Genomic DNA, 12,500 nt, shown 5'->3' on the forward strand with positions numbered 1-12,500 from the left:
TCCTTCTTCTGCCGTAAGTAGATGGTCAGATAACAGGGGTGAGAAGGCTGACCAGGAGAGAGCCATCATCAGCCATAGCTGGGAATATATAAAAAAAAACACTTTTAAAATGAAAGTAACAGAAAAGTCTGGAACAATTCCACCATGAGAGAGTAAAGATGTCATAAAACTATTGGAAGCAGCCAGTGCTGTTTTGATCTTCTAATGCAAATGCCATTAAATATCAGAATATATGAGTCATGACCGTCATTAAGACTAGAGAGATTAATAGGTTGATGGAGAATTAGGAACATCAGCATTTGGTTGTTGAATATAAAGATGGATCAGGGCTAACAAGTGTGACTTACGCTACACTTGACAATAAGTGAAAAGAAGATCATGCCACTGGGATACAACTGGGAAGAAAGCACAGCACTTGTTTCTGCCGATGTATTCAACAATGAAATGATGCTCAGATGGTTATGGTAAGAGTGTTGGGGTTAGAACCAATCAGGTGCTGGCAGAATGCAGGTGGGAATATATATACAGTATATATATAATATAATATAATGTAATTCCCAGTGATGTCTGAGGCAGAGCTTTTATGTGCATGGAGAATGGTCAGAGCAGAGGGCAAAGGGAAGAAGAGGTTCATATGTCCCGTGACAAGAGACACCTGGAACCTCCTGAGCTCTTAATTTAGGGATCACTGCCTGTGGTGTGGGCATGTTTATGTGTGTGTGTGTGTGTGTGTGTGTGTGTGTGTGTGTGTGTGTGTGTGTGTGTGTGTGTGTGTGTGTGTGTGTGCATTTTGTATGCATGTGGGTGTGGGTGTGGGTGTGGGTGTGGGTGTGTGTGTCTGAGATCTTATGGTCACCTGTTTCCATATACTGTATGTGTGTGTCTGTGAGTGTGTGTGAGTGTGAGTGTGTGTGTGTGTGTGTGTGTGTGTGTGTGTGTGTGTGTGTGTGTGTGTGGTGTGTGTGTGTGTGCGTATTTTTGTATGCGTGTGGGTGTGGGTGTGGGTGTGGGTGTGTGTCGGAGATCTTATGGTCACCTGTTTCCATATACTGTATGTGTGTGTGTGTGTGTGACAGACAGAGACAGACAGAGAAAGAGAGAGAGATAGGGAGTATGAGTGAGAGAGAACAAGAGATCTGAGAAAGAATGTGTCTGTGTGCCTGTGAGTATGTGTATGAGTGCTTGTGCCTGTGTGTGTGTGTGTGTGTGTGTGAGAGTGTTTGTGTGTGAATATGTGTGTGTGAGTGTGTGCCTATGAATGTGTGTGTGTTTGTGTGTGAATATGTGTGTGTGTGTGTGTGTGTGTGTGTGTGTGTGTGTGTGTGTGTGTGTGTCTGGCAGTTCTGCATGAGTGAAGGAGTGCCTTTGATCCCTGGAGGTCTGCCGCACTCAAGTGTGTTTGCGTGTGTGTGCGTGTGTGTGTGTGAGAGAGAGAGAGAAACTTCCTATGCCTCAGCAGTGTATAGTATGTGGGGGGCCTGTTTGTGTAAGGTTACACACACACACACATATACACTTATGTATGTGCACCGGTGTGTGTCTGTGTGTGTGTGTGTGTGTGTGTGTGTGTGTGTGAGGGAGGTGGACACACGAGGGGGTGTTTGGTTGGGGGGATGGGGGGGGGGGGGGTGGGGGGCAGAGTGTGTCCTGCTGCGCAACTGATTGGCGCTGCCTGTGAAAATAATTAGCGGGCGTGACTCGCCCTCCTGGGTGAGCTCAGGGTCAGAGTGACCCCCTCTCACTCATCTCACACACACACACAGACTTACACACACACACACACACGCATGTACACACACACTCACACACACTAATTAAGCTGTCTCAGCACCTCAGACAGAGGGGCCCCTGTATCCAGCCGACAACACCGAGCACCCAGAGAGAGTCAGAGAGGAGAGGAGAGAGGAGAGAGGAGGAGAGAGGAGGAGAGGAGAGGATGAGAGGAGCTCCCCACCAGCCATGCCCCAGCACCAGGAGAGTCAGAGAGGAGAGGAGAGAGGAAGAGAGGAGGAGAGAGGAGGAGAGAGGAGAGAGGAGGAGAGAGGAGAGGAGGAGAGCTCCCCCACCAGCCATGCCCCAGCACCAGAGAAAGTCAGAGAGGAGAGCTTGCCCCAGCACCAGGAGAGCTCTTTGGGCTTTAGGCTTAAAGGATATAGTGCCTTTCTCAATCAAACAACCAGTTGTTGACCAAGAACTTTCTATGCACCACAGAAGTTTTCCTGCTCTAATGCAAAAAAGCAAAACAAAAATTCTCAAGTAGGTCTGTGAACGCAATAGCAGCAGCAGGCCATAAGCTCAGTCCCAGATGCAAATACTAATGTTAAAAGTGAGAAATGTAACAAAATGAAAATATAAGGTAACATACCGTGATAATGCACAGTTTAAGCATCATGAACATTTTAGCCACTATGCCTTGAGGGAATCTGAATGGAATTTTTATAAAGCAGTCCATCTACCGCATCCTTAGTAGTAATGTTACATTCAATTAAACAGGTAAACAGTTCAATCTTATTTGACATTGAATTCCAACCCTGCAGTAGCAAACAAGAACTATTAAAACAACATGCCTCACTGCTCTGCATTTTCATACTGAGTTAGGAGTTCATTACAGCGCGTGTTTATGATCTAATCACATCCCCAGCTAGCGCGCAGAACAATGTGATCCAGGGAAATGCCGAAGAGCTAGCCTGCATACCTCACCTCCTAATAGCGCCGGTCCAGACACCCGTCTCCACCGAGTCTGAGGAGCGCAATTAACGAGCCATCGGCAGCAGCCACAGGTCCAGAAAGCGTGCGTGAGCGTCCACTCAGCACGGGGGTTGTTGTTCGGCGCACATGGACGATAAATAATGGAACATCCCGAGGGACACTTATGGCAATGACGAGCACCTTTTCATGCAGTTTTGTTTTGTTGGGTTGGGGGGGTTCTAAACGAGCTTTCATCTCTCGCCAGATCGGACTATTTCTCATGAGATCCCCCGCCCAACACAAAAAAAAAAGAAAGAAGAAGAAGAAGAAGAAGAAGAAGAAGAAGAAGAAGAAGAAGAAGAAGAAGAAGAAGAAGAAGAAGAAGAAGAAAGAAAAAAAGGAAAGAATTAGACAAACACAGATGATGTCACCCCATTCCCACAGTTGTAGTGAGGGACCTCATATGAGACCAGGCGAGCCCAGACAAAACATATGCTGATATCCAGCAACCTCATCAGCAATGAACGCATTACAGCGCTCACAGCCTCCACGTCCGTCTGTGTGCATTCTGGACTGTGACCTGGACCCGCTCCCAGACCTAAAGTAGCCGCCGTCCACACTAAGCCATCCTACGCCACATACCAATCTTGCTACAATACTAAAAACTACAGAGAGCGACCCAGCCGTCAGACAGCTGCGGTCGGCCATGCTTTCACATTTATTTAACATATATGTGTGATATTCATGACTCCGTTTGTGCAGACAAATAAACCACCGCTGTATCTGTCAGAAGGACTTTATGGGGCCCGGAGTCTCCGTGAGTGAGAAGCCACAGGCCTTGAAGCGCTCACATCATCCCCAGTCTGGTCCATCTTCCCCCAGCAAACCCCAGCCCACCCCCACCCTCACCCACCTCTCCTGGGCCGTCTCCATGGCCTGCGCTGGGCTAAAATGAAGTTACGGCAAGACTGAGGCGGTAACTCTAGACCCTGCTGAAGTCATGGATGTAGAGAGAGATAGAGAGATAGAGAGAGAGAGAGAAAGAGAGAGAGAGAGAAAGAGAAAGAGAGAGAGAGAGAATGCGAGAGAGTGCTACCGGAGCTATGGGAGAAGAGCTCAGCCTGGACCCAAAATCAACATCCAGCCATTACCAAGGTTAATTGTGTTTGGAGATCAGGGTGAAAGCAGAGAGATGGAAAGATGTGAGGGGGTCAGAAGGGTGGGGGTGGGGGGTTAACAGAGACAACAGTACAACGACAATGGGGGTTTTGGTGTGAAGTGTGTGTAAGACTGTTTTGACAGCCCGAGCATTTATCAGATATGATGAATTCTCTCTTCTCCCCTCTCACTGTCTGTGATTGGCGGAGACACAAGAGGATCTGCAGAAGGAAAATCCCTCTTCCATCCAACTTCTGTCTCTTCCCTTCCAGGGAGCACGGACCAGATTTATGACCGTCCTGAAGACAGAGCCGCACAGAGTAGAACGATCTCGCCATCCAAATAATCAGGATAGGTGGTGAAGTCAGGCTAGTTTGTGCGGTTAGGAGCAGTTTGAGTTGTCACAGAGATCAAAGAAAGGCTCAACACAGAGTGAGACAGATTTTACCCCTACGGCTAGCCATGTTGCTCGATGGGAAAAGTATACCGAAAAACACATACGGTGTCATAAGGTGTGTGAATCACTGCTAAATGCATGAAAACATTTTTTTGTTTTTCATTTTAAGTTTTAGACAGAGTGGTTAAATAGGATGCAGACAAGGCACCAGAATCAGTTCAATGTGCAGCCAGAAGATAAAAGACAGACAGTGCTGCGTTGCAGACCTGGCATCTGGCTGCAGCCTTGCAGAGAGGTTCTGAGAGAAGCCACCTGGTTACAACCACTTCAAACCTTCACACGATGCAACGCAATCAAAGCAGCGGCAGCTTTAGAGACATGGCCTTCGACTTGCTCTGTCGGGACTGAGACTTTCACACACACACACACACACACACACACACACACACACACACACACACACACAGAGATCAACTGTAACGGTTGTGAAAAATGAGAGCGTGCGGCGGTTCCGCCGAAACCTGGCCTGGTTGCGTTTCTCCCTGACAGCTCGTGTTTTGAGGATGAGAAATGGGGAACAGGCTGCAGCAGAGCTGCCCCAGATAGAGTCTCGTCCAGCCACATGTGCCTGTCAGTACGAGGAGCAGGATGGACGCGGGGTCACGGTGCCCATCACTGACGGAGCCCCAACGCTCTCCACATGGCGTGGAATTAGCCCTGGAGCTGGATCAGGGTCTCACCAATCAGAGGGTCACACAAAGGTCAAGTGAGATTCTAAAGCATGATGAGAACCATGACCGGACAATGAGCACAGAAGTCTGTGATGCATAGAAGAGGCAAAGTGAACTAAAGGGAACTGAGGGGCCAGGATATCATCACAGCCAGAGACATGGTGTCTCCAGTCCAGAAGTTCAGAGCATGAGCACAGTGCCTGAGCCAGGACTAACCAGAACCAGAACCCCTACTGTATATAAGCAGGTGAACTAAAGGACCTGGATCCCCATGTGATCCGAATCACTTAATGGGTGGGATTAGCACATAATCAGGACCACAGAGAGAACAGGATCTGACTCATGCTTAGCCATCTCTCTCTCTCTCTCTCTCTCTCTCTCTCTCTCTCTCTTTCTCTGTTTCCCCCTCTCCCCCACACATGCCAACACTGGGGTGAGACCCATAGGCGTAACACTTGTTTCTAAACAAACACCCTTTTCAGCCGGGGTTCCACGCAGACAGTGAGCACACTGTGGCAACCTCTAGCACCATTCATTTATTCAGCTGCTCCGGCTAAAATTAATTTGGCCCTCGTCCTGCGGCACAAATAATAAAACAAGTGCACCCTATGGGTGGCTGGCCGCAGCCAAGACGTGTCAGGCGCTGCCCACCGCCCCCCTCATAAACACCATGGCGCGCCGGCGCGCACAGATCCTCAGTCTTTCGGCAGAATAAACCGAGCCACACAAATCAATACGGGCCAGCTCATTATATGTCAGGCTCTTGTTTTTGGATTTTTCCACGTCTGGAGGCTGGCTACCGCGGCCGTAAACCTGCGTGAACCTGTGAGATTTACAGACACGTGTGGAGGTGAGGACACAAGCTCCCTTTATGGCCACTCCGTTGGCATTCCGCCACCGCTACGGTCCCGGGACATCGGTCCAAAACTCGCAAGGCCTCTCAACCTGGGTTTTTCCTCTTAGGGTTCCTGTGCCAGGCCATTTCTCAAACTCTAGTGCCATGACACAGCGCTCGTTAAGGGGCCAGTTCGTTAGGGTCCTGACGAGTGCTTGTTTGGTTTGGTGTGAGTTTGTAAGAGAGCGCAAACAGAGACTGTTTGGAATGGCTGGGGACAGCCTGAGGGATTCCCTTCCATGTGGAAAAGTCAAGGTTGACTCATAGCCACTAGAGGTTTGGATTTTATCCATCCACATTTTGGTGAAACTCTTGGTCTGAATTTGGCAACAGAGCTATTAGCAGCCTTCCAACCTTTAGTGATCTCTCACATCTTGGTGATGTTATCGATGGAACCACCACTATTAGACTTCACTTGGAATGATGTCCTCAATAAGGGCTGTGGTTGTCCTTGTTCTCCAACTTTCCACAACATTGATGTCTCCAAAAATCAAATACATAACAGGATACATAACTACATAATAAAAATGTCCCTTTAATCCAAAATTGCATTAGTTAAATCAATACAGGTTCTCCTTGGAGCAACTCAGGATTAAGTGTCTTACTCAAGGGCTCAACAGTGGCAGCTGGGAATTGAACCCACAACTTTTCTGGCTACTGCAAGCTAGCCCAGCACCTTTGCCACTAAACTACTAACTTGAGTGGTATAAACCTGTCAACTGACCTGACTTACAGCTCGTGGAGGTAAGAGTGATTTCTCTCTGCAATCCCAAAGACGTGCTGGTCCAATACTGGAGCAATAGCCTCCTAAGATGATGTCCATACACTCAAGCTCAAACGGCCAACTTCTTGTTGCTCCCAGACCATCTCCCTCCCCCTTCCCCAGAGAGGGTCCACTCTGACTCTCTCATCAACCAAACCCTGAGCTCCAAGGCTCCCCAAAAACCCTCTCTTATTACACGCTGGGCTCGGGTGTCCGTGCAGGAGATGAGTCAAGCATGGCAGCGCGGTTGGTAAAGGGAAACATATGACAGTCTGCCAGCACGGGTCAAAGCAGCTGCTGCATGAATGGAGGCTCAGGAAACCAGAAGGTCAAGATGATGATGATGATGATGATGATGATGAGGTAGAAGACAGATAATGGCAAGAACATGTTGGTGGAAATGGTGATGATGATGATGATGATGATGATGATGATGGTTGTTGTTATGATGTTCATGATAAGAGCCTGGAACAGCGAGGATGGCAATTATGAAAGACAAGAAGTGGACCATGAAGAGGAAAAGGGAATTGCATGAGAAAGAGCCCCAGTGTGTGCTAGTCTGCCCAACTGAATCTGCAACTGTCCCAAAAGACTGTAAACAAATGCATCTAACCAGGCAAAAAGGAAATGGATGAGTAACATTCAGCAGGATGTTGAGACACTCGATCCTTTTAATACACCTTTAAGATTCTAACATTGATTTAAAACACATTGTACTCTTTTTTCACCCCAAGAACCAACTACTGAATCTGACCTTTGCTATGGCAAAGCCTGGCTTCAGCCAACTCAAGGAGTGCAGCCACCTGGCTCCTTGGGTTGTTTAAGAACCCAAAGTGCTTGTCCAATCATAACTGGCCCGAGGCCTCGGTGCGACCCTGTAACCAAATCTAAACATGTGCTCGAGTTGCTGGCGTTTTCCAGAACAGTGAGTGGAGGCCGCTTCAGATTCTTGGCAACAGGCGGTGATTGATTGCCCCCGGTGATTGATTACGGTGTTTTCGTACGGCGCAGCAGATTTTCACAGTCGAGTGCTGGGTGTCAAAGCACGGAAGGTGTGCAAAAGCGTGTCTCTGAGCGAGGATGTGTGTGTGTATACTATTGGGATTATTATTATGCTTTTCCCCCTTTTTTCAGCAATTTATGGTCGACAGTTCCTGAAACTGCCAGAAGACATATATGAAACTTGGTGGGGAACCACTAGGCTGATAGGGAGCAGAAGCTTGGTTCCTGGGGGCCGCACTGGACCCCTCGAAAGCCAGGTGGGCCAAAAACAGCTTTTATGGAGTAACTCGCCAACCGAATTACGAATTAACAATCACAAAATTTTGTGTGGTATGTTGGTCTCAAGGAGGCGCATCAACCAAGCCCATAACCGCTCATTTGTGGTGTAGCGCCACCTAGTGAAAGACATAAATGCCAATATCAGGCACTTCATTCAAGACGACGAGAAAGAATGTGCTGCCCAAAAATTTCACATGTAGGATCACTATTATAACCTCTGGACGCACGCCAAGTTTCATGAAACTCCATCCATAGGGGGCGCTGCAATTTATATATTTCTATATCTCAAGAACCCCTTCAGCTATGATTTTGAAATTTGGTATACATATACTTCATACTACCTCATCTGCTCACATGTCCTAAGGTTTCATTTGGCTCACTCAAACAAAATGGCTGCGGTTTACAAAATGGTCAAACCATGTACCACAATGTGGTACATCTAGTTATTATTACTGTGTGTGTGTGTGTGTCTGTGTGTGTGTGTGTGTGTGTCGTGTGTGTGTGTGTGTGTGTGTGTGTGTGTGTGTGTGTGTGTGTGTGCGTGGATATACGCATGTGATTGGGGGAGGTGGGGAGTTGGAAGGGTTTTTCCATGCTGTGACTGCTCCAGGTATGTGCTAATTATAACTCCACCCTAAGAGTCCCACTCTTATTTTCAGGTCTCAGCACATATGGATGCAGTGCATGCCTTCTACCCGACCTGATGACAATTCATTGGCTGGTGGGTTTGCTGTGTCTGTGTTTGTATCAGACAATTTCAAGACAGAATCAAACCCACCAAAAAATCAAACCAATATGAAAGCAAATGTACTCCATGTTGATGTTTCATCACTGAAATGAAAACAAAATAAAAAGATACCAAATGATGGCCATCCGGCAAATGAAATATACTGAGTCAACTAGCCCTTGATGGCAAAGTTATTCAGTCTACTGAATCAGTGAGAGCAGGAAGCTAGCTTATGTGTGTGTACACACAGACTGTTTTGACATCCCGAGCAGATATCAGATATGATGAATTCTCTTCTCCCCTCTCACTGTCTGTGATTGGCAGAGACACAAGAGGATCTGCAGAAGGAAAATCCCTCTCCCATCCAACTTCTATCTCTTCCGTTCCAGGGAGCCTAGACCAGATTTATGACCGTCCTGAAGACAGAGCCGCACAGAGATAGCTTGCTGCTAAAGGTAGCAATTGGGGCCTCCGTGATTCCTCCTGAGGGTTTCATTTGAATGATTTGGGGAAAATATGTAATTTTGATTTTTCTGTATATTACGATAGCAATTTGATCTGCAATATAATTGTTGAAAGTCAAGTTTCAGTACAATATTAATTATATGACTTTGAAATATGGCTTCATGGGCAAGACCAGCACTACTTCTGCTTGCCTTCTTCACTGTACATTCTTTATACTGCTGCAAATGGTGCTTTTTAAAATGCTGACTCATGTTGGCCATCATCATCGTCATCAAATGGCCTTAGGAAGGAACAAAATACTCCCAAATAATCAGATCTGTGAGCTGCATGATTACTAATTGCATTAGTTCAATTTGCAATTTCATTTAAAAATCTATTCATCTTTCAGCCCAGTAAAGGCACACACACCCACGGGACACACACACCCACGGGACAGTGGGTATGGAGCAGCAGGGTGGGGAGCTCTTGCAGCGTGGCGGGGGGGCTGAGATCAGCAGCAGGTTAAATCCTGATGCAGCAGAAACTCACAACAAGAGGGCCACTGTGTGGAGGAGGACCTGATACATGTGCAGGTGGAAAACCCAGAGCAGCTGTACACACACACACACACACACACACACGCGACACACACGCACACACACACGCACACACACACGCACACACACACACACACACACACACGCACACACACGCACACGCACACACACGCACACACGCACACACACGCACACATACATGCACACGCACGCACACGCACACACACACGCACACACACGCACACGCGACGACACACGACGCACAAGACACACGACGCACACGCACACGCATTCACACGCACGCACACACGACACACACACGCACACACACACACGCACACGCACACGCACACACACACGCACACACACGCACACGCACACACGCACGCACACGCACACACACGCACACACACGCACACACACGCACACACACGCACACGCACACACACGCACACACACGCACACACACGCACACACACGCACACACACACATGCACACACACGCACACACACATGCACACACGCGAAGATACATTGTTGACACACACACACACGCAGACATTACACGCCATGCGCGCACACACACACACACGCACACGCACATGCACACGCGCACACACACACACACACACCACAGGTACTTAGACAGAGTAAGGGGAGTGGGGGGGCAGAGACAGAGGGAATGACCTGGGTGTGTGTGTCTGTGTTAATGAGTGAGTGGCAGAATGAGCAAAAGAGAGAGGTTGTGTGTGTGTGTGTGTGTGTGTGTGTGTGTGTGTGTGTGTGTGTGTGTGTGTGTGTGTGTGTGTGTGTGTGTGTGTGTGTGTGCGTGCATGAGGGGATAGTCTGCAGAGAGCGAGAAGCTGACAGGCAGTTTGGGATGGTTTTGCTTGGACAGCTCACCTGTCTCTGAGGAAATGAGAGACTAATCAGAGCAAAGCCGCTAATTAAAAAGCCTGAAGTCTCGTCTGGAGGCGAGACGACTAGCAACACTCTTCCATTACCCTGCAACAGCCTTTAGAAACCTGTACGCTATGTGTGCACATTGCAGACAATTTTTTTTTTTATGTTATGATGTCTTTATGTTCTGCTTTTTTATTAATTGTACAAAAAATGTGCTATACAAATTTGCTTTCCTATTAAGGTCAAGTAATGACGCCAAGGAATGACATAGGAAAGGAAACATCAGTTAATGTTCAGTTAATGTGAAAACTGGCTCCAAAAACATAGCATGATGCCTGAAGATCTGGGCTTACCTCTAACAGCAGTAGGAACAGGCCATACCTACACGCAAAGTGCTACACTGTCGAGCTGAGCAGTACTTTTGCTACACAACAACAATTCTGCACTCAGAAGAGTGTGTTAGAACTATGTGTGTGCGAAAGAAGTAATTGGGGAACGTTGTTAGATAGAATGGTGTGCTCTTGTGTTTGAGAGATTTAGAGAGGAAGAGATAAATAAACAAATAAATAATGAATGTATGAAAGAAAGAAAGAAAATCAGAGGACAAAAGAGAGGGAAGAACAAAGTGAAAGAGATAGAGTGCAGCTAGAGAAATTGAAAGCTCTGTGTCTGTGCCTCGGTCAGATCTATCTTCCAGGAAAATGATGGGGGATTATATGGCTGTTATGTACTGTTATTGTTATAAATATCTGCCAGGCTTACAAATCTCCTCTCCCTAACAGCCCTGGCACTCAGCAGAGCCCAGCACTCTCAGACTCAGAGCAAAGCCCTTAAATAGACATGGACCAGCGACTGGATGCACCACCAGCGGCCCTGGCTCTCTCACTCAGCCACGGGAGAGGGAGTGGAGAGAAGACCAAAACACCTTTAATCAGCACCAGAGAGACGTGTGTGTGTGTGTGTGTGTGTATGTGTGTGTGTGTGTGTGTGTGTGTGTGTGTGTGTGTGTGACACAGATAGATAGAGAGAGAGAGAGAAACAGAGAGAGAGAGATGGAGAGAGAGAGAGGGAAGGGGAGAGAGATTCCATAGTGTTTTAAACGTTTCAATCATACAACAATCACAGAACTACAACAAATAAGGACAATAATAAAATAACGACAACAATCTATTAGTAATCTATCAATTAATCATGTACTACATTTCTCCTGCATTATTCTTGTGAAAAACAAATACCAAACTCAGAGATGATCTGGTGATCATTTCATTTTTCTAGTTACCTTTTACCCTCTCTGATGAGAGACACTGTATATCATAGTGTAAAATGTGGGACTGGCTTTACCACCCCTGTAGTGAAGTGACAGTAGGTGGGCTTACATGGGCACATTTAATCCAATTAGAATCAGTCTCATGCCTCAATCCAAATGAAACTCATATAAACATTCTGAATAAAACTGTCCGATCTGGTTGGAATTTCAATCAGATCAGTAGTCCGATCCAATCGCCATGTATAAACTTATTCGAGTTGTTTACATTTTGTAATATCAATCTTCATTTGCGCACAAGGGATAATCTGCAATCTGCAATCTGCAGATAATTCTGCAACGGTCATATAATAAATAATATATTCAGATAGAATAACCAGAATAAATTCATTCCGATTCCAAAAGAGAATGTGCATGTAAACGGGGCTAGATAGATAGATAGATAGATAGATAGATAGATAGATAGATAGATACTTTATTGATCCCCAAGGGGAAATTCAAGTATCCTAGTGAAAGGATAGTATACATGTGTCCCTGTATGGAGCGGTCAGCCCCACTAGTCTTGTCCCAAACACACTGATGATGTGGGGCCTGAGGGCAGCCTTGGGGCAGTGGCTTTCTCTTTCTCTCTCTCAGGACAGACGCTCCCTGTCTCCCCTCCCAGCCTCCTCTGCAACTCAACTGCCAAAAGG

The 12,500-nt window shown here is 46.9% G+C and overlaps 1 protein-coding gene across 5 annotated transcripts in view; it reads right to left on the bottom strand.

Annotated features, from left to right (window-relative positions):
• Window positions 1-12,500, bottom strand: part of LOC125288587 (bone morphogenetic protein receptor type-1B-like) — a 75,240-nt gene that overhangs the window by 50,155 nt on the left and 12,585 nt on the right. For 2 of the 5 annotated variants that reach the window (XM_048235065.1, XM_048235061.1), the window contains exon 2: window positions 1-78. This exon is cut by the window's left edge and continues 94 nt beyond it. The exons of 2 other annotated variants lie outside the window; for them this stretch is intronic. The gene's annotated coding sequence lies outside the window, so the exon portion shown is untranslated. Of the gene's footprint in view, window positions 79-6,593; window positions 6,674-12,500 lie in introns of those variants that run through there. One more of the 5 variants, XM_048235062.1, reaches the window with a different exon arrangement.

Source organism: Alosa alosa, chromosome 23, assembly GCF_017589495.1.
Source record: "Alosa alosa isolate M-15738 ecotype Scorff River chromosome 23, AALO_Geno_1.1, whole genome shotgun sequence".
Lineage (NCBI taxonomy): Eukaryota > Metazoa > Chordata > Actinopteri > Clupeiformes > Clupeidae > Alosa > Alosa alosa.